At 52.6% G+C, this 17,360-nt stretch overlaps 57 non-coding genes across 57 annotated transcripts; all 57 read left to right on the plus strand.

Annotated features, from left to right (window-relative positions):
- The first annotated feature begins 111 nt into the window (after positions 1-111).
- Positions 112-230, plus strand: LOC122285542. The gene has a single exon (XR_006232873.1). It is a non-coding gene; the product is annotated as a 5S ribosomal RNA (ribosomal RNA).
- A 189-nt stretch (positions 231-419) lies between these two features.
- LOC122287331 lies at positions 420-538 on the plus strand. Its single transcript, XR_006234629.1, has one exon. It is a non-coding gene; the product is annotated as a 5S ribosomal RNA (ribosomal RNA).
- A 189-nt stretch (positions 539-727) lies between these two features.
- On the plus strand, positions 728-846 carry LOC122285543. Its single transcript, XR_006232874.1, has one exon. It is a non-coding gene; the product is annotated as a 5S ribosomal RNA (ribosomal RNA).
- Positions 847-1,035: 189 nt separating this feature from the next.
- On the plus strand, positions 1,036-1,154 carry LOC122285544. Its single transcript, XR_006232875.1, has one exon. It is a non-coding gene; the product is annotated as a 5S ribosomal RNA (ribosomal RNA).
- Positions 1,155-1,343: 189 nt separating this feature from the next.
- On the plus strand, positions 1,344-1,462 carry LOC122285545. Its single transcript, XR_006232876.1, has one exon. It is a non-coding gene; the product is annotated as a 5S ribosomal RNA (ribosomal RNA).
- A 178-nt stretch (positions 1,463-1,640) lies between these two features.
- On the plus strand, positions 1,641-1,759 carry LOC122283144. The gene has a single exon (XR_006230625.1). It is a non-coding gene; the product is annotated as a 5S ribosomal RNA (ribosomal RNA).
- Positions 1,760-1,948: 189 nt separating this feature from the next.
- Positions 1,949-2,067, plus strand: LOC122285546. Its single transcript, XR_006232878.1, has one exon. It is a non-coding gene; the product is annotated as a 5S ribosomal RNA (ribosomal RNA).
- A 189-nt stretch (positions 2,068-2,256) lies between these two features.
- Positions 2,257-2,375, plus strand: LOC122285547. Its single transcript, XR_006232879.1, has one exon. It is a non-coding gene; the product is annotated as a 5S ribosomal RNA (ribosomal RNA).
- A 178-nt stretch (positions 2,376-2,553) lies between these two features.
- LOC122285548 lies at positions 2,554-2,672 on the plus strand. The gene has a single exon (XR_006232880.1). It is a non-coding gene; the product is annotated as a 5S ribosomal RNA (ribosomal RNA).
- A 189-nt stretch (positions 2,673-2,861) lies between these two features.
- LOC122285549 lies at positions 2,862-2,980 on the plus strand. The gene has a single exon (XR_006232881.1). It is a non-coding gene; the product is annotated as a 5S ribosomal RNA (ribosomal RNA).
- A 189-nt stretch (positions 2,981-3,169) lies between these two features.
- LOC122285550 lies at positions 3,170-3,288 on the plus strand. Its single transcript, XR_006232882.1, has one exon. It is a non-coding gene; the product is annotated as a 5S ribosomal RNA (ribosomal RNA).
- A 178-nt stretch (positions 3,289-3,466) lies between these two features.
- Positions 3,467-3,585, plus strand: LOC122283068. Its single transcript, XR_006230552.1, has one exon. It is a non-coding gene; the product is annotated as a 5S ribosomal RNA (ribosomal RNA).
- A 189-nt stretch (positions 3,586-3,774) lies between these two features.
- Positions 3,775-3,893, plus strand: LOC122285552. Its single transcript, XR_006232885.1, has one exon. It is a non-coding gene; the product is annotated as a 5S ribosomal RNA (ribosomal RNA).
- Positions 3,894-4,082: 189 nt separating this feature from the next.
- On the plus strand, positions 4,083-4,201 carry LOC122285553. Its single transcript, XR_006232886.1, has one exon. It is a non-coding gene; the product is annotated as a 5S ribosomal RNA (ribosomal RNA).
- Positions 4,202-4,390: 189 nt separating this feature from the next.
- On the plus strand, positions 4,391-4,509 carry LOC122285554. The gene has a single exon (XR_006232887.1). It is a non-coding gene; the product is annotated as a 5S ribosomal RNA (ribosomal RNA).
- Positions 4,510-4,698: 189 nt separating this feature from the next.
- On the plus strand, positions 4,699-4,817 carry LOC122285555. Its single transcript, XR_006232888.1, has one exon. It is a non-coding gene; the product is annotated as a 5S ribosomal RNA (ribosomal RNA).
- Positions 4,818-5,006: 189 nt separating this feature from the next.
- On the plus strand, positions 5,007-5,125 carry LOC122285556. The gene has a single exon (XR_006232890.1). It is a non-coding gene; the product is annotated as a 5S ribosomal RNA (ribosomal RNA).
- A 178-nt stretch (positions 5,126-5,303) lies between these two features.
- On the plus strand, positions 5,304-5,422 carry LOC122283146. The gene has a single exon (XR_006230627.1). It is a non-coding gene; the product is annotated as a 5S ribosomal RNA (ribosomal RNA).
- A 189-nt stretch (positions 5,423-5,611) lies between these two features.
- LOC122285557 lies at positions 5,612-5,730 on the plus strand. Its single transcript, XR_006232891.1, has one exon. It is a non-coding gene; the product is annotated as a 5S ribosomal RNA (ribosomal RNA).
- A 189-nt stretch (positions 5,731-5,919) lies between these two features.
- On the plus strand, positions 5,920-6,038 carry LOC122285558. The gene has a single exon (XR_006232892.1). It is a non-coding gene; the product is annotated as a 5S ribosomal RNA (ribosomal RNA).
- Positions 6,039-6,216: 178 nt separating this feature from the next.
- LOC122285559 lies at positions 6,217-6,335 on the plus strand. The gene has a single exon (XR_006232893.1). It is a non-coding gene; the product is annotated as a 5S ribosomal RNA (ribosomal RNA).
- Positions 6,336-6,524: 189 nt separating this feature from the next.
- On the plus strand, positions 6,525-6,643 carry LOC122285560. The gene has a single exon (XR_006232894.1). It is a non-coding gene; the product is annotated as a 5S ribosomal RNA (ribosomal RNA).
- A 189-nt stretch (positions 6,644-6,832) lies between these two features.
- On the plus strand, positions 6,833-6,951 carry LOC122283069. Its single transcript, XR_006230553.1, has one exon. It is a non-coding gene; the product is annotated as a 5S ribosomal RNA (ribosomal RNA).
- A 189-nt stretch (positions 6,952-7,140) lies between these two features.
- Positions 7,141-7,259, plus strand: LOC122285561. The gene has a single exon (XR_006232896.1). It is a non-coding gene; the product is annotated as a 5S ribosomal RNA (ribosomal RNA).
- Positions 7,260-7,448: 189 nt separating this feature from the next.
- On the plus strand, positions 7,449-7,567 carry LOC122285563. Its single transcript, XR_006232898.1, has one exon. It is a non-coding gene; the product is annotated as a 5S ribosomal RNA (ribosomal RNA).
- A 178-nt stretch (positions 7,568-7,745) lies between these two features.
- LOC122283147 lies at positions 7,746-7,864 on the plus strand. Its single transcript, XR_006230628.1, has one exon. It is a non-coding gene; the product is annotated as a 5S ribosomal RNA (ribosomal RNA).
- A 189-nt stretch (positions 7,865-8,053) lies between these two features.
- On the plus strand, positions 8,054-8,172 carry LOC122285564. Its single transcript, XR_006232899.1, has one exon. It is a non-coding gene; the product is annotated as a 5S ribosomal RNA (ribosomal RNA).
- Positions 8,173-8,361: 189 nt separating this feature from the next.
- Positions 8,362-8,480, plus strand: LOC122285565. The gene has a single exon (XR_006232900.1). It is a non-coding gene; the product is annotated as a 5S ribosomal RNA (ribosomal RNA).
- A 178-nt stretch (positions 8,481-8,658) lies between these two features.
- On the plus strand, positions 8,659-8,777 carry LOC122285566. The gene has a single exon (XR_006232902.1). It is a non-coding gene; the product is annotated as a 5S ribosomal RNA (ribosomal RNA).
- A 189-nt stretch (positions 8,778-8,966) lies between these two features.
- On the plus strand, positions 8,967-9,085 carry LOC122285567. Its single transcript, XR_006232903.1, has one exon. It is a non-coding gene; the product is annotated as a 5S ribosomal RNA (ribosomal RNA).
- Positions 9,086-9,274: 189 nt separating this feature from the next.
- On the plus strand, positions 9,275-9,393 carry LOC122288261. Its single transcript, XR_006235530.1, has one exon. It is a non-coding gene; the product is annotated as a 5S ribosomal RNA (ribosomal RNA).
- A 178-nt stretch (positions 9,394-9,571) lies between these two features.
- LOC122285568 lies at positions 9,572-9,690 on the plus strand. Its single transcript, XR_006232904.1, has one exon. It is a non-coding gene; the product is annotated as a 5S ribosomal RNA (ribosomal RNA).
- A 189-nt stretch (positions 9,691-9,879) lies between these two features.
- LOC122285569 lies at positions 9,880-9,998 on the plus strand. Its single transcript, XR_006232905.1, has one exon. It is a non-coding gene; the product is annotated as a 5S ribosomal RNA (ribosomal RNA).
- Positions 9,999-10,187: 189 nt separating this feature from the next.
- On the plus strand, positions 10,188-10,306 carry LOC122285570. Its single transcript, XR_006232906.1, has one exon. It is a non-coding gene; the product is annotated as a 5S ribosomal RNA (ribosomal RNA).
- Positions 10,307-10,484: 178 nt separating this feature from the next.
- LOC122287591 lies at positions 10,485-10,603 on the plus strand. Its single transcript, XR_006234881.1, has one exon. It is a non-coding gene; the product is annotated as a 5S ribosomal RNA (ribosomal RNA).
- Positions 10,604-10,792: 189 nt separating this feature from the next.
- LOC122288325 lies at positions 10,793-10,911 on the plus strand. The gene has a single exon (XR_006235592.1). It is a non-coding gene; the product is annotated as a 5S ribosomal RNA (ribosomal RNA).
- Positions 10,912-11,100: 189 nt separating this feature from the next.
- Positions 11,101-11,219, plus strand: LOC122285571. Its single transcript, XR_006232908.1, has one exon. It is a non-coding gene; the product is annotated as a 5S ribosomal RNA (ribosomal RNA).
- Positions 11,220-11,397: 178 nt separating this feature from the next.
- On the plus strand, positions 11,398-11,516 carry LOC122285572. The gene has a single exon (XR_006232909.1). It is a non-coding gene; the product is annotated as a 5S ribosomal RNA (ribosomal RNA).
- Positions 11,517-11,705: 189 nt separating this feature from the next.
- Positions 11,706-11,824, plus strand: LOC122285574. Its single transcript, XR_006232911.1, has one exon. It is a non-coding gene; the product is annotated as a 5S ribosomal RNA (ribosomal RNA).
- A 189-nt stretch (positions 11,825-12,013) lies between these two features.
- Positions 12,014-12,132, plus strand: LOC122288326. The gene has a single exon (XR_006235593.1). It is a non-coding gene; the product is annotated as a 5S ribosomal RNA (ribosomal RNA).
- Positions 12,133-12,310: 178 nt separating this feature from the next.
- On the plus strand, positions 12,311-12,429 carry LOC122287592. The gene has a single exon (XR_006234882.1). It is a non-coding gene; the product is annotated as a 5S ribosomal RNA (ribosomal RNA).
- Positions 12,430-12,618: 189 nt separating this feature from the next.
- Positions 12,619-12,737, plus strand: LOC122288328. The gene has a single exon (XR_006235594.1). It is a non-coding gene; the product is annotated as a 5S ribosomal RNA (ribosomal RNA).
- Positions 12,738-12,926: 189 nt separating this feature from the next.
- On the plus strand, positions 12,927-13,045 carry LOC122287253. The gene has a single exon (XR_006234554.1). It is a non-coding gene; the product is annotated as a 5S ribosomal RNA (ribosomal RNA).
- Positions 13,046-13,223: 178 nt separating this feature from the next.
- Positions 13,224-13,342, plus strand: LOC122285575. Its single transcript, XR_006232912.1, has one exon. It is a non-coding gene; the product is annotated as a 5S ribosomal RNA (ribosomal RNA).
- A 189-nt stretch (positions 13,343-13,531) lies between these two features.
- LOC122285576 lies at positions 13,532-13,650 on the plus strand. The gene has a single exon (XR_006232914.1). It is a non-coding gene; the product is annotated as a 5S ribosomal RNA (ribosomal RNA).
- Positions 13,651-13,839: 189 nt separating this feature from the next.
- Positions 13,840-13,958, plus strand: LOC122285577. Its single transcript, XR_006232915.1, has one exon. It is a non-coding gene; the product is annotated as a 5S ribosomal RNA (ribosomal RNA).
- Positions 13,959-14,147: 189 nt separating this feature from the next.
- LOC122285578 lies at positions 14,148-14,266 on the plus strand. The gene has a single exon (XR_006232916.1). It is a non-coding gene; the product is annotated as a 5S ribosomal RNA (ribosomal RNA).
- Positions 14,267-14,455: 189 nt separating this feature from the next.
- On the plus strand, positions 14,456-14,574 carry LOC122285579. Its single transcript, XR_006232917.1, has one exon. It is a non-coding gene; the product is annotated as a 5S ribosomal RNA (ribosomal RNA).
- A 189-nt stretch (positions 14,575-14,763) lies between these two features.
- Positions 14,764-14,882, plus strand: LOC122287440. The gene has a single exon (XR_006234734.1). It is a non-coding gene; the product is annotated as a 5S ribosomal RNA (ribosomal RNA).
- Positions 14,883-15,060: 178 nt separating this feature from the next.
- Positions 15,061-15,179, plus strand: LOC122285580. The gene has a single exon (XR_006232918.1). It is a non-coding gene; the product is annotated as a 5S ribosomal RNA (ribosomal RNA).
- A 189-nt stretch (positions 15,180-15,368) lies between these two features.
- LOC122285581 lies at positions 15,369-15,487 on the plus strand. The gene has a single exon (XR_006232920.1). It is a non-coding gene; the product is annotated as a 5S ribosomal RNA (ribosomal RNA).
- A 189-nt stretch (positions 15,488-15,676) lies between these two features.
- LOC122285582 lies at positions 15,677-15,795 on the plus strand. The gene has a single exon (XR_006232921.1). It is a non-coding gene; the product is annotated as a 5S ribosomal RNA (ribosomal RNA).
- Positions 15,796-15,973: 178 nt separating this feature from the next.
- On the plus strand, positions 15,974-16,092 carry LOC122283148. The gene has a single exon (XR_006230629.1). It is a non-coding gene; the product is annotated as a 5S ribosomal RNA (ribosomal RNA).
- A 189-nt stretch (positions 16,093-16,281) lies between these two features.
- LOC122288151 lies at positions 16,282-16,400 on the plus strand. The gene has a single exon (XR_006235423.1). It is a non-coding gene; the product is annotated as a 5S ribosomal RNA (ribosomal RNA).
- A 189-nt stretch (positions 16,401-16,589) lies between these two features.
- Positions 16,590-16,708, plus strand: LOC122285583. Its single transcript, XR_006232922.1, has one exon. It is a non-coding gene; the product is annotated as a 5S ribosomal RNA (ribosomal RNA).
- A 178-nt stretch (positions 16,709-16,886) lies between these two features.
- Positions 16,887-17,005, plus strand: LOC122285585. Its single transcript, XR_006232924.1, has one exon. It is a non-coding gene; the product is annotated as a 5S ribosomal RNA (ribosomal RNA).
- A 189-nt stretch (positions 17,006-17,194) lies between these two features.
- On the plus strand, positions 17,195-17,313 carry LOC122285586. The gene has a single exon (XR_006232926.1). It is a non-coding gene; the product is annotated as a 5S ribosomal RNA (ribosomal RNA).
- Positions 17,314-17,360: the final 47 nt, after the last annotated feature.

The following is a 17,360-nucleotide window of genomic DNA, read 5'->3' on the forward strand; positions in this document are numbered from 1 at the left end:
CGACCCCATCGCGTAGCAATGGGTATCGATCAGATCGCCGGTTGGCATGGGATAGGCAGGGTGCGGCTAGGTCGTAATAGGATTATATTAGTTTTTCGCTGGTAGCATGATGGGTGCGATCATACCAGCACTAATGCACCGGATCCCATCAGAACTCCGCAGTTAAGCGTGCTTGGGCGAGAGTAGTACTAGGATGGGTGACCTCCTGGGAAGTCCTCGTGTTGCACCCCCCCTTTTAATTTTTACCGCATCTCTGGTCGGATGGACCGGAACGAGAACCAGGGAATGGATTTTTAGGAAAATCGCACCGACCCCATCGCGTAGCAATGGGTATCGGTCAGATCGCCGGTTGGCATGAGATAGGCAGGGTGCGGCTAGGTCGTAATAGGATTATATTAGTTTTTCGCTGGTAGCATGATGGGTGCGATCATACCAGCACTAATGCACCGGATCCCATCAGAACTCCGCAGTTAAGCGTGCTTGGGCGAGAGTAGTACTAGGATGGGTGACCTCCTGGGAAGTCCTCGTGTTGCACCCGCCCTTTTTATTTTTACCGTATCTCCGGTCGGATGGACCGGAACGAGAACCGGGCAATGGATTCTTAGGAAAATCGCACCGACCCCATCGCGTAGCAATGGGTATCGATCTGATCGCCGGTTGGCATGGGATGGGCAGGGTGCGGCTAGGTCGTAATAGGATTATATTAGTTTTTCGCTGGTAGCATGATGGGTGCGATCATACCAGCACTAATGCACCGGATCCCATCAGAACTCCGCAGTTAAGCGTGCTTGGGCGAGAGTAGTACTAGGATGGGTGACCTCCTGGGAAGTCCTCGTGTTGCACCCCCCTTTTTTATTTTTACCGCATCTCCGGTCGGATGGACCGGAACGAGAACCGGGCAATGGATTCTTAGGAAAATCGCACCGACCCCATCGCGTAGCAATGGGTATCGATCAGATCGCCGGTTGGCATGGGATAGGCAGGGTGCGGCTAGATCGTAATAGGATTATATTAGTTTTTCGCTGGTAGCATGATGGGTGCGATCATACCAGCACTAATGCACCGGATCCCATCAGAACTCCGCAGTTAAGCGTGCTTGGGCGAGAGTAGTACTAGGATGGGTGACCTCCTGGGAAGTCCTCGTGTTGCACCCCCCCTTTTTATTTTTACCGCATCTCCGGTCGGATGGACCGGAACGACAACCGGGCAATGGATTCTTAGGAAAATCGCACCGACCCCATCGCGTAGCAATGGGTATCGATCAGATCGCCGGTTGGCATGGGATAGGCATGGTGCGGCTAGGTCGTAATAGGATTATATTAGTTTTTCGCTGGTAGCATGATGGGTGCGATCATACCAGCACTAATGCACCGGATCCCATCAGAACTCCGCAGTTAAGCGTGCTTGGGCGAGAGTAGTACTAGGATGGGTGACCTCCTGGGAAGTCCTCGTGTTGCACCCCCCCTTTTTATTTTTACCGCATCTCCGGTCGGATGGACCGGAACGACAACCGGGCAATGGATTCTTAGGAAAATCGCACCGACCCCATCGCTATCAATCAGATCGCCGGTTGGCATGGGATAGGCAGGGTGCGGCTAGGTCGTAATAGGATTATATTAGTTTTTCGCTGGTAGCATGATGGGTGCGATCATACCAGCACTAATGCACCAGATCCCATCAGAACTCCGCAGTTAAGCGTGCTTTGGCGAGAGTAGTACTAGGATGGGTGACCTCCTGGGAAGTCCTCGTGTTGCACCCCCCCTTTTAATTTTTACCGCATCTCTGGTCGGATGGACCGGAACGAGAACCAGGGAATGGATTTTTAGGAAAATCGCACCGACCCCATCGCGTAGCAATGGGTATCGGTCAGATCGCCGGTTGGCATGAGATAGGCAGGGTGCGGCTAGGTCGTAATAGGATTATATTAGTTTTTCGCTGGTAGCATGATGGGTGCGATCATACCAGCACTAATGCACCGGATCCCATCAGAACTCCGCAGTTAAGCGTGCTTGGGCGAGAGTAGTACTAGGATGGGTGACCTCCTGGGAAGTCCTCGTGTTGCACCCCCCCTTTTTATTTTTACCGCATCTCCGGTCGGATGGACCGGAACGACAACCGGGCAATGGATTCTTAGGAAAATCGCACCGACCCCATCGCGTAGCAATGGGTATCGATCAGATCGCCGGTTGGCATGGGATAGGCATGGTGCGGCTAGGTCGTAATAAGATTATATTAGTTTTTCGCTGGTAGCATGATGGGTGCGATCATACCAGCACTAATGCACCGGATCCCATCAGAACTCCGCAGTTAAGCGTGCTTGGGCGAGAGTAGTACTAGGATGGGTGACCTCCTGGGAAGTCCTCGTGTTGCACCCCCCCTTTTTATTTTTACCGCATCTCCGGTCGGATGGACCGGAACGACAACCGGGCAATGGATTCTTAGGAAGATCGCACCGACCCCATCGCTATCAATCAGATCGCCAATTGGCATGGGATAGGCAGGGTGCGGCTAGGTCGTAATAGGATTATATTAGTTTTTCGCTGGTAGCATGATGGGTGCGATCATACCAGCACTAATGCACCGGATCCCATCAGAACTCCGCAGTTAAGCGTGCTTGGGCGAGAGTAGTACTAGGATGGGTGACCTCCTGGGAAGTCCTCGTGTTGCACCCCCCCTTTTAATTTTTACCGCATCTCTGGTCGGATGGACCGGAACGAGAACCAGGGAATGGATTTTTAGGAAAATCGCACCGACCCCATCGCGTAGCAATGGGTATCGGTCAGATCGCCGGTTGGCATGAGATAGGCAGGGTGCGGCTAGGTCGTAATAGGATTATATTAGTTTTTCGCTGGTAGCATGATGGGTGCGATCATACCAGCACTAATGCACCGGATCCCATCAGAACTCCGCAGTTAAGCGTGCTTGGGCGAGAGTAGTACTAGGATGGGTGACCTCCTGGGAAGTCCTCGTGTTGCACCCCCCCTTTTTATTTTTACCGCATCTCCGGTCGGATGGACCGGAACGACAACCGGGCAATGGATTCTTAGGAAAATCGCACCGACCCCATCGCGTAGCGATGGGTATCGATCAGATCGCCGGTTGGCATGGGATAGGCATGGTGCGGCTAGGTCGTAATAGGATTATATTAGTTTTTCGCTGGTAGCATGATGGGTGCGATCATACCAGCACTAATGCACCGGATCCCATCAGAACTCCGCAGTTAAGCGTGCTTGGGCGAGAGTAGTACTAGGATGGGTGACCTCCTGGGAAGTCCTCGTGTTGCACCCCCCCTTTTTATTTTTACCGCATCTCCGGTCGGATGGACCGGAACGACAACCGGGCAATGGATTCTTAGGAAAATCGCACCGACCCCATCGCTATCAATCAGATCGCCGGTTGGCATGGGATAGGCAGGGTGCGGCTAGGTCGTAATAGGATTATATTAGTTTTTCGCTGGTAGCATGATGGGTGCGATCATACCAGCACTAATGCACCAGATCCCATCAGAACTCCGCAGTTAAGAGTGCTTTGGCGAGAGTAGTACTAGGATGGGTGACCTCCTGGGAAGTCCTCGTGTTGCACCCCCCCTTTTAATTTTTACCGCATCTCTGGTCGGATGGACCGGAACGAGAACCAGGGAATGGATTTTTAGGAAAATCGCACCGACCCCATCGCGTAGCTATGGGTATCGGTCAGATCGCCGGTTGGCATGAGATAGGCAGGGTGCGGCTAGGTCGTAATAGGATTATATTAGTTTTTCGCTGGTAGCATGATGGGTGCGATCATACCAGCACTAATGCACCGGATCCCATCAGAACTCCGCAGTTAAGCGTGCTTGGGCGAGAGTAGTACTAGGATGGGTGACCTCCTGGGAAGTCCTCGTGTTGCACCCCCCCTTTTTATTTTTACCGCATCTCCGGTCGGATGGACCGGAACGACAACCGGGCAATGGATTCTTAGGAAAATCGCACCGACCCCATCGCGTAGCAATGGGTATCGATCAGATCGCCGGTTGGCATGGGATAGGCATGGTGCGGCTAGGTCGTAATAAGATTATATTAGTTTTTCGCTGGTAGCATGATGGGTGCGATCATACCAGCACTAATGCACCGGATCCCATCAGAACTCCGCAGTTAAGCGTGCTTGGGCGAGAGTAGTACTAGGATGGGTGACCTCCTGGGAAGTCCTCGTGTTGCACCCCCCTTTTTTATTTTTACCGCATCTCCGGTCGGATGGACCGGAACGAGAACCGGGCAATGGATTCTTAGGAAAATCGCACCGACCCCATCGCGTAGCAATGGGTATCGATCAGATCGCCGGTTGGCATGGGATAGGCAGGGTGCGGCTAGATCGTAATAGGATTATATTAGTTTTTCGCTGGTAGCATGATGGGTGCGATCATACCAGCACTAATGCACCGGATCCCATCAGAACTCCGCAGTTAAGCGTGCTTGGGCGAGAGTAGTACTAGGATGGGTGACCTCCTGGGAAGTCCTCGTGTTGCACCCCCCCTTTTTATTTTTACCGCATCTCCGGTCGGATGGACCGGAACGACAACCGGGCAATGGATTCTTAGGAAAATCGCACCGACCCCATCGCGTAGCAATGGGTATCGATCAGATCGCCGGTTGGCATGGGATAGGCATGGTGCGGCTAGGTCGTAATAGGATTATATTAGTTTTTCGCTGGTAGCATGATGGGTGCGATCATACCAGCACTAATGCACCGGATCCCATCAGAACTCCGCAGTTAAGCGTGCTTGGGCGAGAGTAGTACTAGGATGGGTGACCTCCTGGGAAGTCCTCGTGTTGCACCCCCCCTTTTTATTTTTACCGCATCTCCGGTCGGATGGACCGGAACGACAACCGGGCAATGGATTCTTAGGAAAATCGCACCGACCCCATCGCGTAGCAATGGGTATCGATCAGATCGCCGGTTGGCATGGGATAGGCATGGTGCGGCTAGGTCGTAATAGGATTATATTAGTTTTTCGCTGGTAGCATGATGGGTGCGATCATACCAGCACTAATGCACCGGATCCCATCAGAACTCCGCAGTTAAGCGTGCTTGGGCGAGAGTAGTACTAGGATGGGTGACCTCCTGGGAAGTCCTCGTGTTGCACCCCCCCTTTTTATTTTTACCGCATCTCCGGTCGGATGGACCGGAACGACAACCGGGCAATGGATTCTTAGGAAAATCGCACCGACCCCATCGCTATCAATCAGATCGCCGGTTGGCATGGGATAGGCAGGGTGCGGCTAGGTCGTAATAGGATTATATTAGTTTTTCGCTGGTAGCATGATGGGTGCGATCATACCAGCACTAATGCACCAGATCCCATCAGAACTCCGCAGTTAAGCGTGCTTTGGCGAGAGTAGTACTAGGATGGGTGACCTCCTGGGAAGTCCTCGTGTTGCACCCCCCCTTTTAATTTTTACCGCATCTCTGGTCGGATGGACCGGAACGAGAACCAGGGAATGGATTTTTAGGAAAATCGCACCGACCCCATCGCGTAGCAATGGGTATCGGTCAGATCGCCGGTTGGCATGAGATAGGCAGGGTGCGGCTAGGTCGTAATAGGATTATATTAGTTTTTCGCTGGTAGCATGATGGGTGCGATCATACCAGCACTAATGCACCGGATCCCATCAGAACTCCGCAGTTAAGCGTGCTTGGGCGAGAGTAGTACTAGGATGGGTGACCTCCTGGGAAGTCCTCGTGTTGCACCCCCCCTTTTTATTTTTACCGCATCTCCGGTCGGATGGACCGGAACGACAACCGGGCAATGGATTCTTAGGAAAATCGCACCGACCCCATCGCGTAGCAATGGGTATCGATCAGATCGCCGGTTGGCATGGGATAGGCATGGTGCGGCTAGGTCGTAATAAGATTATATTAGTTTTTCGCTGGTAGCATGATGGGTGCGATCATACCAGCACTAATGCACCGGATCCCATCAGAACTCCGCAGTTAAGCGTGCTTGGGCGAGAGTAGTACTAGGATGGGTGACCTCCTGGGAAGTCCTCGTGTTGCACCCCCCCTTTTTATTTTTACCGCATCTCCGGTCGGATGGACCGGAACGACAACCGGGCAATGGATTCTTAGGAAGATCGCACCGACCCCATCGCTATCAATCAGATCGCCAATTGGCATGGGATAGGCAGGGTGCGGCTAGGTCGTAATAGGATTATATTAGTTTTTCGCTGGTAGCATGATGGGTGCGATCATACCAGCACTAATGCACCGGATCCCATCAGAACTCCGCAGTTAAGCGTGCTTGGGCGAGAGTAGTACTAGGATGGGTGACCTCCTGGGAAGTCCTCGTGTTGCACCCCCCCTTTTAATTTTTACCGCATCTCTGGTCGGATGGACCGGAACGAGAACCAGGGAATGGATTTTTAGGAAAATCGCACCGACCCCATCGCGTAGCAATGGGTATCGGTCAGATCGCCGGTTGGCATGAGATAGGCAGGGTGCGGCTAGGTCGTAATAGGATTATATTAGTTTTTCGCTGGTAGCATGATGGGTGCGATCATACCAGCACTAATGCACCGGATCCCATCAGAACTCCGCAGTTAAGCGTGCTTGGGCGAGAGTAGTACTAGGATGGGTGACCTCCTGGGAAGTCCTCGTGTTGCACCCCCCCTTTTTATTTTTACCGCATCTCCGGTCGGATGGACCGGAACGACAACCGGGCAATGGATTCTTAGGAAAATCGCACCGACCCCATCGCGTAGCGATGGGTATCGATCAGATCGCCGGTTGGCATGGGATAGGCATGGTGCGGCTAGGTCGTAATAGGATTATATTAGTTTTTCGCTGGTAGCATGATGGGTGCGATCATACCAGCACTAATGCACCAGATCCCATCAGAACTCCGCAGTTAAGAGTGCTTTGGCGAGAGTAGTACTAGGATGGGTGACCTCCTGGGAAGTCCTCGTGTTGCACCCCCCCTTTTAATTTTTACCGCATCTCTGGTCGGATGGACCGGAACGAGAACCAGGGAATGGATTTTTAGGAAAATCGCACCGACCCCATCGCGTAGCTATGGGTATCGGTCAGATCGCCGGTTGGCATGAGATAGGCAGGGTGCGGCTAGGTCGTAATAGGATTATATTAGTTTTTCGCTGGTAGCATGATGGGTGCGATCATACCAGCACTAATGCACCGGATCCCATCAGAACTCCGCAGTTAAGCGTGCTTGGGCGAGAGTAGTACTAGGATGGGTGACCTCCTGGGAAGTCCTCGTGTTGCACCCCCCCTTTTTATTTTTACCGCATCTCCGGTCGGATGGACCGGAACGACAACCGGGCAATGGATTCTTAGGAAAATCGCACCGACCCCATCGCGTAGCAATGGGTATCGATCAGATCGCCGGTTGGCATGGGATAGGCATGGTGCGGCTAGGTCGTAATAAGATTATATTAGTTTTTCGCTGGTAGCATGATGGGTGCGATCATACCAGCACTAATGCACCGGATCCCATCAGAACTCCGCAGTTAAGCGTGCTTGGGCGAGAGTAGTACTAGGATGGGTGACCTCCTGGGAAGTCCTCGTGTTGCACCCCCCCTTTTTATTTTTACCGCATCTCCGGTCGGATGGACCGGAACGACAACCGGGCAATGGATTCTTAGGAAGATCGCACCGACCCCATCGCTATCAATCAGATCGCCAGTTGGCATGGGATAGGCAGGGTGCGGCTAGGTCGTAATAGGATTATATTAGTTTTTCGCTGGTAGCATGATGGGTGCGATCATACCAGCACTAATGCACCAGATCCCATCAGAACTCCGCAGTTAAGCGTGCTTTGGCGAGAGTAGTACTAGGATGGGTGACCTCCTGGGAAGTCCTCGTGTTGCACCCCCCCTTTTAATTTTTACCGCATCTCTGGTCGGATGGACCGGAACGAGAACCAGGGAATGGATTTTTAGGAAAATCGCACCGACCCCATCGCGTAGCAATGGGTATCGGTCAGATCGCCGGTTGGCATGAGATAGGCAGGGTGCGGCTAGGTCGTAATAGGATTATATTAGTTTTTCGCTGGTAGCATGATGGGTGCGATCATACCAGCACTAATGCACCGGATCCCATCAGAACTCCGCAGTTAAGCGTGCTTGGGCGAGAGTAGTACTAGGATGGGTGACCTCCTGGGAAGTCCTCGTGTTGCACCCCCCCTTTTTATTTTTACCGCATCTCCGGTCGGATGGACCGGAACGACAACCGGGCAATGGATTCTTAGGAAAATCGCACCGACCCCATCGCGTAGCAATGGGTATCGATCAGATCGCCGGTTGGCATGGGATAGGCATGGTGCGGCTAGGTCGTAATAAGATTATATTAGTTTTTCGCTGGTAGCATGATGGGTGCGATCATACCAGCACTAATGCACCGGATCCCATCAGAACTCCGCAGTTAAGCGTGCTTGGGCGAGAGTAGTACTAGGATGGGTGACCTCCTGGGAAGTCCTCGTGTTGCACCCCCCCTTTTTATTTTTACCGCATCTCCGGTCGGATGGACCGGAACGACAACCGGGCAATGGATTCTTAGGAAGATCGCACCGACCCCATCGCTATCAATCAGATCGCCAGTTGGCATGGGATAGGCAGGGTGCGGCTAGGTCGTAATAGGATTATATTAGTTTTTCGCTGGTAGCATGATGGGTGCGATCATACCAGCACTAATGCACCGGATCCCATCAGAACTCCGCAGTTAAGCGTGCTTGGGCGAGAGTAGTACTAGGATGGGTGACCTCCTGGGAAGTCCTCGTGTTGCACCCCCCCTTTTAATTTTTACCGCATCTCTGGTCGGATGGACCGGAACGAGAACCAGGGAATGGATTTTTAGGAAAATCGCACCGACCCCATCGCGTAGCAATGGGTATCGGTCAGATCGCCGGTTGGCATGAGATAGGCAGGGTGCGGCTAGGTCGTAATAGGATTATATTAGTTTTTCGCTGGTAGCATGATGGGTGCGATCATACCAGCACTAATGCACCGGATCCCATCAGAACTCCGCAGTTAAGCGTGCTTGGGCGAGAGTAGTACTAGGATGGGTGACCTCCTGGGAAGTCCTCGTGTTGCACCCCCCCTTTTTATTTTTACCGCATCTCCGGTCGGATGGACCGGAACGACAACCGGGCAATGGATTCTTAGGAAAATCGCACCGAACCCATCGCGTAGCAGTGGGTATCGATCAGATCGCCGGTTGGCATGGGATAGGCATGGTGCGGCTAGGTCGTAATAGGATTATATTAGTTTTTCGCTGGTAGCATGATGGGTGCGATCATACCAGCACTAATGCACCGGATCCCATCAGAACTCCGCAGTTAAGCGTGCTTGGGCGAGAGTAGTACTAGGATGGGTGACCTCCTGGGAAGTCCTCATGTTGCACCCCCCCTTTTTATTTTTACCGCATCTCCGGTCGGATGGACCGGAACGACAACCGGGCAATGGATTCTTAGGAAAATCGCACCGACCCCATCGCTATCAATCAGATCGCCAGTTGGCATGGGATAGGCAGGGTGCGGCTAGGTCGTAATAGGATTATATTAGTTTTTCGCTGGTAGCATGATGGGTGCGATCATACCAGCACTAATGCACCGGATCCCATCAGAACTCCGCAGTTAAGCGTGCTTGGGCGAGAGTAGTACTAGGATGGGTGACCTCCTGGGAAGTCCTCGTGTTGCACCCCCCCTTTTAATTTTTACCGCATCTCTGGTCGGATGGACCGGAACGAGAACCAGGGAATGGATTTGTAGGAAAATCGCACCGACCCCATCGCGTAGCAATGGGTATCGGTCAGATCGCCGGTTGGCATGAGATAGGCAGGGTGCGGCTAGGTCGTAATAGGATTATATTAGTTTTTCGCTGGTAGCATGATGGGTGCGATCATACCAGCACTAATGCACCGGATCCCATCAGAACTCCGCAGTTAAGCGTGCTTGGGCGAGAGTAGTACTAGGATGGGTGACCTCCTGGGAAGTCCTCGTGTTGCACCCCCCCTTTTTATTTTTACCGCATCTCCGGTCGGATGGACCGGAACGACAACCGGGCAATGGATTCTTAGGAAAATCGCACCGACCCCATCGCGTAGCAATGGGTATCGATCAGATCGCCGGTTGGCATGGGATAGGCATGGTGCGGCTAGGTCGTAATAGGATTATATTAGTTTTTCGCTGGTAGCATGATGGGTGCGATCATACCAGCACTAATGCACCGGATCCCATCAGAACTCCGCAGTTAAGCGTGCTTGGGCGAGAGTAGTACTAGGATGGGTGACCTCCTGGGAAGTCCTCGTGTTGCACCCCCCCTTTTTATTTTTACCGCATCTCCGGTCGGATGGACCGGAACGACAACCGGGCAATGGATTCTTAGGAAAATCGCACCGACCCCATCGCTATCAATCAGATCGCCGGTTGGCATGGGATAGGCAGGGTGCGGCTTGGTCGTAATAGGATTATATTAGTTTTTCGCTGGTAGCATGATGGGTGCGATCATACCAGCACTAATGCACCGGATCCCATCAGAACTCCGCAGTTAAGCGTGCTTGGGCGAGAGTAGTACTAGGATGGGTGACCTCCTGGGAAGTCCTCGTGTTGCAACCCCCCTTTTAATTTTTACCGCATCTCTGGTCGGATGGACCGGAACGAGAACCAGGGAATGGATTTTTAGGAAAATCGCACCGACCCCATCGCGTAGCAATGGGTATCGGTCAGATCGCCGGTTGGCATGGGATAGGCATGGTGCGGCTAGGTCGTAATAGGATTATATTAGTTTTTCGCTGGTAGCATGATGGGTGCGATCATAGCAGCACTAATGCACCGGATCCCATCAGAACTCCGCAGTTAAGCGTGCTTGGGCGAGAGTAGTACTAGGATGGGTGACCTCCTGGGAAGTCCTCGTGTTGCACCCCCCCTTTTTATTTTTACCGCATCTCCGGTCGGATGGATCGGAACGACAACCGGGCAATGGATTCTTAGGAAAATCGCACCGACCCCATCGCGTAGCGATGGGTATCGATCAGATCGCCGGTTGGCATGGGATAGGCATGGTGCGGCTAGGTCGTAATAGGATTATATTAGTTTTTCGCTGGTAGCATGATGGGTGCGATCATACCAGCACTAATGCACCGGATCCCATCAGAACTCCGCAGTTAAGCGTGCTTGGGCGAGAGTAGTACTAGGATGGGTGACCTCCTGGGAAGTCCTCGTGTTGCACCCCCCCTTTTTATTTTTACCGCATCTCCGGTCGGATGGACCGGAACGACAACCGGGCAATGGATTCTTAGGAAAATCGCACCGACCCCATCGCTATCAATCAGATCGCCAGTTGGCATGGGATAGGCAGGGTGCGGCTAGGTCGTAATAGGATTATATTAGTTTTTCGCTGGTAGCATGATGGGTGCGATCATACCAGCACTAATGCACCGGATCCCATCAGAACTCCGCAGTTAAGCGTGCTTGGGCGAGAGTAGTACTAGGATGGGTGACCTCCTGGGAAGTCCTCGTGTTGCACCCCCCCTTTTAATTTTTACCGCATCTCTGGTCGGATGGACCGGAACGAGAACCAGGGAATGGATTCTTAGGAAAATCGCACCGACCCCATCGCGTAGCAATGGGTATCGGTCAGATCGCCGGTTGGCATGAGATAGGCAGGGTGCGGCTAGGTCGTAATAGGATTATATTAGTTTTTCGCTGGTAGCATGATGGGTGCGATCATACCAGCACTAATGCACCGGATCCCATCAGAACTCCGCAGTTAAGCGTGCTTGGGCGAGAGTAGTACTAGGATGGGTGACCTCCTGGGAAGTCCTCGTGTTGCACCCCCCCTTTTTATTTTTACCGCATCTCCGGTCGGATGGACCGGAACGACAACCGGGCAATGGATTCTTAGGAAAATCGCACCGACCCCATCGCGTAGCAATGGGTATCGATCAGATCGCCGGTTGGCATGGGATAGGCATGGTGCGGCTAGGTCGTAATAGGATTATATTAGTTTTTCGCTGGTAGCATGATGGGTGCGATCATAGCAGCACTAATGCACCGGATCCCATCAGAACTCCGCAGTTAAGCGTGCTTGGGCGAGAGTAGTACTAGGATGGGTGACCTCCTGGGAAGTCCTCGTGTTGCACCCCCCCTTTTTATTTTTACCGCATCTCCGGTCGGATGGACCGGAACGACAACCGGGCAATGGATTCTTAGGAAAATCGCACCGACCCCATCGCTATCAATCAGATCGCCGGTTGGCATGGGATAGGCAGGGTGCGGCTTGGTCGTAATAGGATTATATTAGTTTTTCGCTGGTAGCATGATGGGTGCGATCATACCAGCACTAATGCACCGGATCCCATCAGAACTCCGCAGTTAAGCGTGCTTGGGCGAGAGTAGTACTAGGATGGGTGACCTCCTGGGAAGTCCTCGTGTTGCAACCCCCCTTTTAATTTTTACCGCATCTCTGGTCGGATGGACCGGAACGAGAACCAGGGAATGGATTTTTAGGAAAATCGCACCGACCCCATCGCGTAGCAATGGGTATCGGTCAGATCGCCGGTTGGCATGGGATAGGCATGGTGCGGCTAGGTCGTAATAGGATTATATTAGTTTTTCGCTGGTAGCATGATGGGTGCGATCATAGCAGCACTAATGCACCGGATCCCATCAGAACTCCGCAGTTAAGCGTGCTTGGGCGAGAGTAGTACTAGGATGGGTGACCTCCTGGGAAGTCCTCGTGTTGCACCCCCCCTTTTTATTTTTACCGCATCTCCGGTCGGATGGATCGGAACGACAACCGGGCAATGGATTCTTAGGAAAATCGCACCGACCCCATCGCGTAGCGATGGGTATCGATCAGATCGCCGGTTGGCATGGGATAGGCATGGTGCGGCTAGGTCGTAATAGGATTATATTAGTTTTTCGCTGGTAGCATGATGGGTGTGATCATACCAGCACTAATGCACCGGATCCCATCAGAACTCCGCAGTTAAGCGTGCTTGGGCGAGAGTAGTACTAGGATGGGTGACCTCCTGGGAAGTCCTCGTGTTGCACCCCCCTTTTTTATTTTTACCGCATCTCCGGTCGGATGGACCAGAACGACAACCGGGCAATGGATTCTTAGGAAAATCGCACCGACCCCATCGCTATCAATCAGATCGCCAGTTGGCATGGGATAGGCAGGGTGCGGCTAGGTCGTAATAGGATTATATTAGTTTTTCGCTGGTAGCATGATGGGTGCGATCATACCAGCACTAATGCACCGGATCCCATCAGAACTCCGCAGTTAAGCGTGCTTGGGCGAGAGTAGTACTAGGATGGGTGACCTCCTGGGAAGTCCTCGTGTTGCACCCCCCTTTTTTATTTTTACCGCATCTCCGGTCGGATGGGCCGGAACGAGAACCGGGCAATGGATTCATAGGAAAATCGCACCGACCCCATCGCGTAGCAATGGGTATCGATCAGATCGCCGGTTGGCATGGCATAGGCAGGGTGCGGCTAGGTCGTAATAGGATTATATTAGTTTTTCGCTGGTAGCATGATGGGTGCGATCATACCAGCACTAATGCACCGGATCCCATCAGAACTCCGCAGTTAAGCGTGCTTGGGCGAGAGTAGTACTAGGATGGGTGACCTCCTGGGAAGTCCTCGTGTTGCACCCCCCCTTTTAATTTTTACCGCATCTCTGGTCGGATGGACCGGAACGAGAACCAGGGAATGGATTTTTAGGAAAATCGCACCGACCCCATCGCGTAGCAATGGGTATCGGTCAGATCGCCGGTTGGCATGAGATAGGCAGGGTGCGGCTAGGTCGTAATAGGATTATATTAGTTTTTCGCTGGTAGCATGATGGGTGCGATCATACCAGCACTAATGCACCGGATCCCATCAGAACTCCGCAGTTAAGCGTGCTTGGGCGAGAGTAGTACTAGGATGGGTGACCTCCTGGGAAGTCCTCGTGTTGCACCCCCCCTTTTTATTTTTACCGTATCTCCGGTCGGATGGACCGGAACGAGAACCGGGCAATGGATTCTTAGGAAAATCGCACCGACCCCATCGCGTAGCAATGGGTATCGATCTGATCGCCGGTTGGCATGGGATGGGCAGGGTGCGGCTAGGTCGTAATAGGATTATATTAGTTTTTCGCTGGTAGCATGATGGGTGCGATCATACCAGCACTAATGCACCGGATCCCATCAGAACTCCGCAGTTAAGCGTGCTTGGGCGAGAGTAGTACTAGGATGGGTGACCTCCTGGGAAGTCCTCGTGTTGCACCCCCCTTTTTTATTTTTACCGCATCTCCGGTCGGATGGACCGGAACGAGAACCGGGCAATGGATTCTTAGGAAAATCGCACCGACCCCATCGCGTAGCAATGGGTATCGATCAGATCGCCGGTTGGCATGGGATAGGCAGGGTGCGGCTAGATCGTAATAGGATTATATTAGTTTTTCGCTGGTAGCATGATGGGTGCGATCATACCAGCACTAATGCACCGGATCCCATCAGAACTCCGCAGTTAAGCGTGCTTGGGCGAGAGTAGTACTAGGATGGGTGACCTCCTGGGAAGTCCTCGTGTTGCACCCCCCCTTTTTATTTTTACCGCATCTCCGGTCGGATGGACCGGAACGACAACCGGGCAATGGATTCTTAGGAAAATCGCACCGACCCCATCGCGTAGCTATGGGTATCGATCAGATCGCCGGTTGGCATGGGATAGGCATGGTGCGGCTAGGTCGTAATAAGATTATATTAGTTTTTCGCTGGTAGCATGATGGGTGCGATCATACCAGCACTAGTGCACCGGATCCCATCAGAACTCCGCAGTTAAGCGTGCTTGGGCGAGAGTAGTACTAGGATGGGTGACCTCCTGGGAAGTCCTCGTGTTGCACCCCCCCTTTTTATTTTTACCGCATCTCCGGTCGGATGGACCGGAACGACAACCGGGCAATGGATTCTTAGGAAGATCGCACCGACCCCATCGCTATCAATCAGATCGCCAGTTGGCATGGGATAGGCAGGGTGCGGCTAGGTCGTAATAGGATTATATTAGTTTTTCGCTGGTAGCATGATGGGTGCGATCATACCAGCACTAATGCACCGGATCCCATCAGAACTCCGCAGTTAAGCGTGCTTGGGCGAGAGTAGTACTAGGATGGGTGACCTCCTGGGAAGTCCTCGTGTTGCACCCCCCCTTTTAATTTTTACCGCATCTCTGGTCGGATGGACCGGAACGAGAACCAGGGAATGGATTTTTAGGAAAATCGCACCGACCCCATCGCGTAGCAATGGGTATCGGTCAGATCGCCGGTTGGCATGAGATAGGCAGGGTGCGGCTAGGTCGTAATAGGATTATATTAGTTTTTCGCTGGTAGCATGATGGGTGCGATCATACCAGCACTAATGCACCGGATCCCATCAGAACTCCGCAGTTAAGCGTGCTTGGGCGAGAGTAGTACTAGGATGGGTGACCTCCTGGGAAGTCCTCGTGTTGCACCCCCCCTTTTTATTTTTACCGCATCTCCGGTCGGATGGACCGGAACGACAACCGAGCAATGGATTCTTAGGAAAATCGCACCGACCCCATCGCGTAGCGATGGGTATCGATCAGATCGCCGGTTGGCATGGGATAGGCATGGTGCGGCTAGGTCGTAATAGGATTATATTAGTTTTTCGCTGGTAGCATGATGGGTGCGATCATACCAGCACTAATGCACCGGATCCCATCAGAACTCCGCAGTTAAGCGTGCTTGGGCGAGAGTAGTACTAGGATGGGTGACCTCCTGGGAAGTCCTCGTGTTGCACCCCCCCTTTTTATTTTTACCGCATCTCCGGTCGGATGGACCGGAACGACAACCGGGCAATGGATTCTTAGGAAAATCGCACCGACCCCATCGCTATCAATCAGATCGCCGGTTGGCATGGGATAGGCAGGGTGCGGCTAGGTCGTAATAGGATTATATTAGTTTTTCGCTGGTAGCATGATGGGTGCGATCATACCAGCACTAATGCACCAGATCCCATCAGAACTCCGCAGTTAAGCGTGCTTTGGCGAGAGTAGTACTAGGATGGGTGACCTCCTGGGAAGTCCTCGTGTTGCACCCCCCCTTTTAATTTTTACCGCATCTCTGGTCGGATGGACCGGAACGAGAACCAGGGAATGGATTTTTAGGAAAATCGCACCGACCCCATCGCGTAGCAATGGGTATCGGTCAGATCGCCGGTTGGCATGAGATAGGCAGGGTGCGGCTAGGTCGTAATAGGATTATATTAGTTTTTCGCTGGTAGCATGATGGGTGCGATCATACCAGCACTAATGCACCGGATCCCATCAGAAATCCGCAGTTAAGCGTGCTTGGGCGAGAGTAGTACTAGGATGGGTGACCTCCTGGGAAGTCCTCGTGTTGCACCCCCCCTTTTTATTTTTACCGCATCTCCGGTCGGATGGACCGGAACGACAACCGGGCAATGGATTCTTAGGAAAATCGCACCGACCCCATCGCGTAGCAATGGGTATCGATCAGATCGCCGGTTGGCATGGGATAGGCATGGTGCGGCTAGGTCGTAATAAGATTATATTAGTTTTTCGCTGGTAGCATGATGGGTGCGATCATACCAGCACTAATGCACCGGATCCCATCAGAACTCCGCAGTTAAGCGTGCTTGGGCGAGAGTAGTACTAGGATGGGTGACCTCCTGGGAAGTCCTCGTGTTGCACCCCCCCTTTTTATTTTTACCGCATCTCCGGTCGGATGGACCGGAACGACAACCGGGCAATGGATTCTTAGGAAGATCGCACCGACCCCATCGCTATCAATCAGATCGCCAGTTGGCATGGGATAGGCAGGGTGCGGCTAGGTCGTAATAGGATTATATTAGTTTTTCGCTGGTAGCATGATGGGTGCGATCATACCAGCACTAATGCACCGGATCCCATCAGAACTCCGCAGTTAAGCGTGCTTGGGCGAGAGTAGTACTAGGATGGGTGACCTCCTGGGAAGTCCTCGTGTTGCACCCCCCCTTTTAATTTTTACCGCATCTCTGGTCGGATGGACCGGAACGAGAACCAGGGAATGGATTTTTAGGAAAATCGCACCGACCCCATCGCGTAGCAATGGGTATCGGTCAGATCGCCGGTTGGCATGAGATAGGCAGGGTGCGGCTAGGTCGTAATAGGATTATATTAGTTTTTCGCTGGTAGCATGATGGGTGCGATCATACCAGCACTAATGCACCGGATCCCATCAGAACTCCGCAGTTAAGCGTGCTTGGGCGAGAGTAGTACTAGGATGGGTGACCTCCTGGGAAGTCCTCGTGTTGCACCCCCCCTTTTTATTTTTACCGCATCTCCGGTCGGATGGACCGGAACGACA

This window comes from Carya illinoinensis, chromosome 11, assembly GCF_018687715.1.
Source record: "Carya illinoinensis cultivar Pawnee chromosome 11, C.illinoinensisPawnee_v1, whole genome shotgun sequence".
Lineage (NCBI taxonomy): Eukaryota > Viridiplantae > Streptophyta > Magnoliopsida > Fagales > Juglandaceae > Carya > Carya illinoinensis.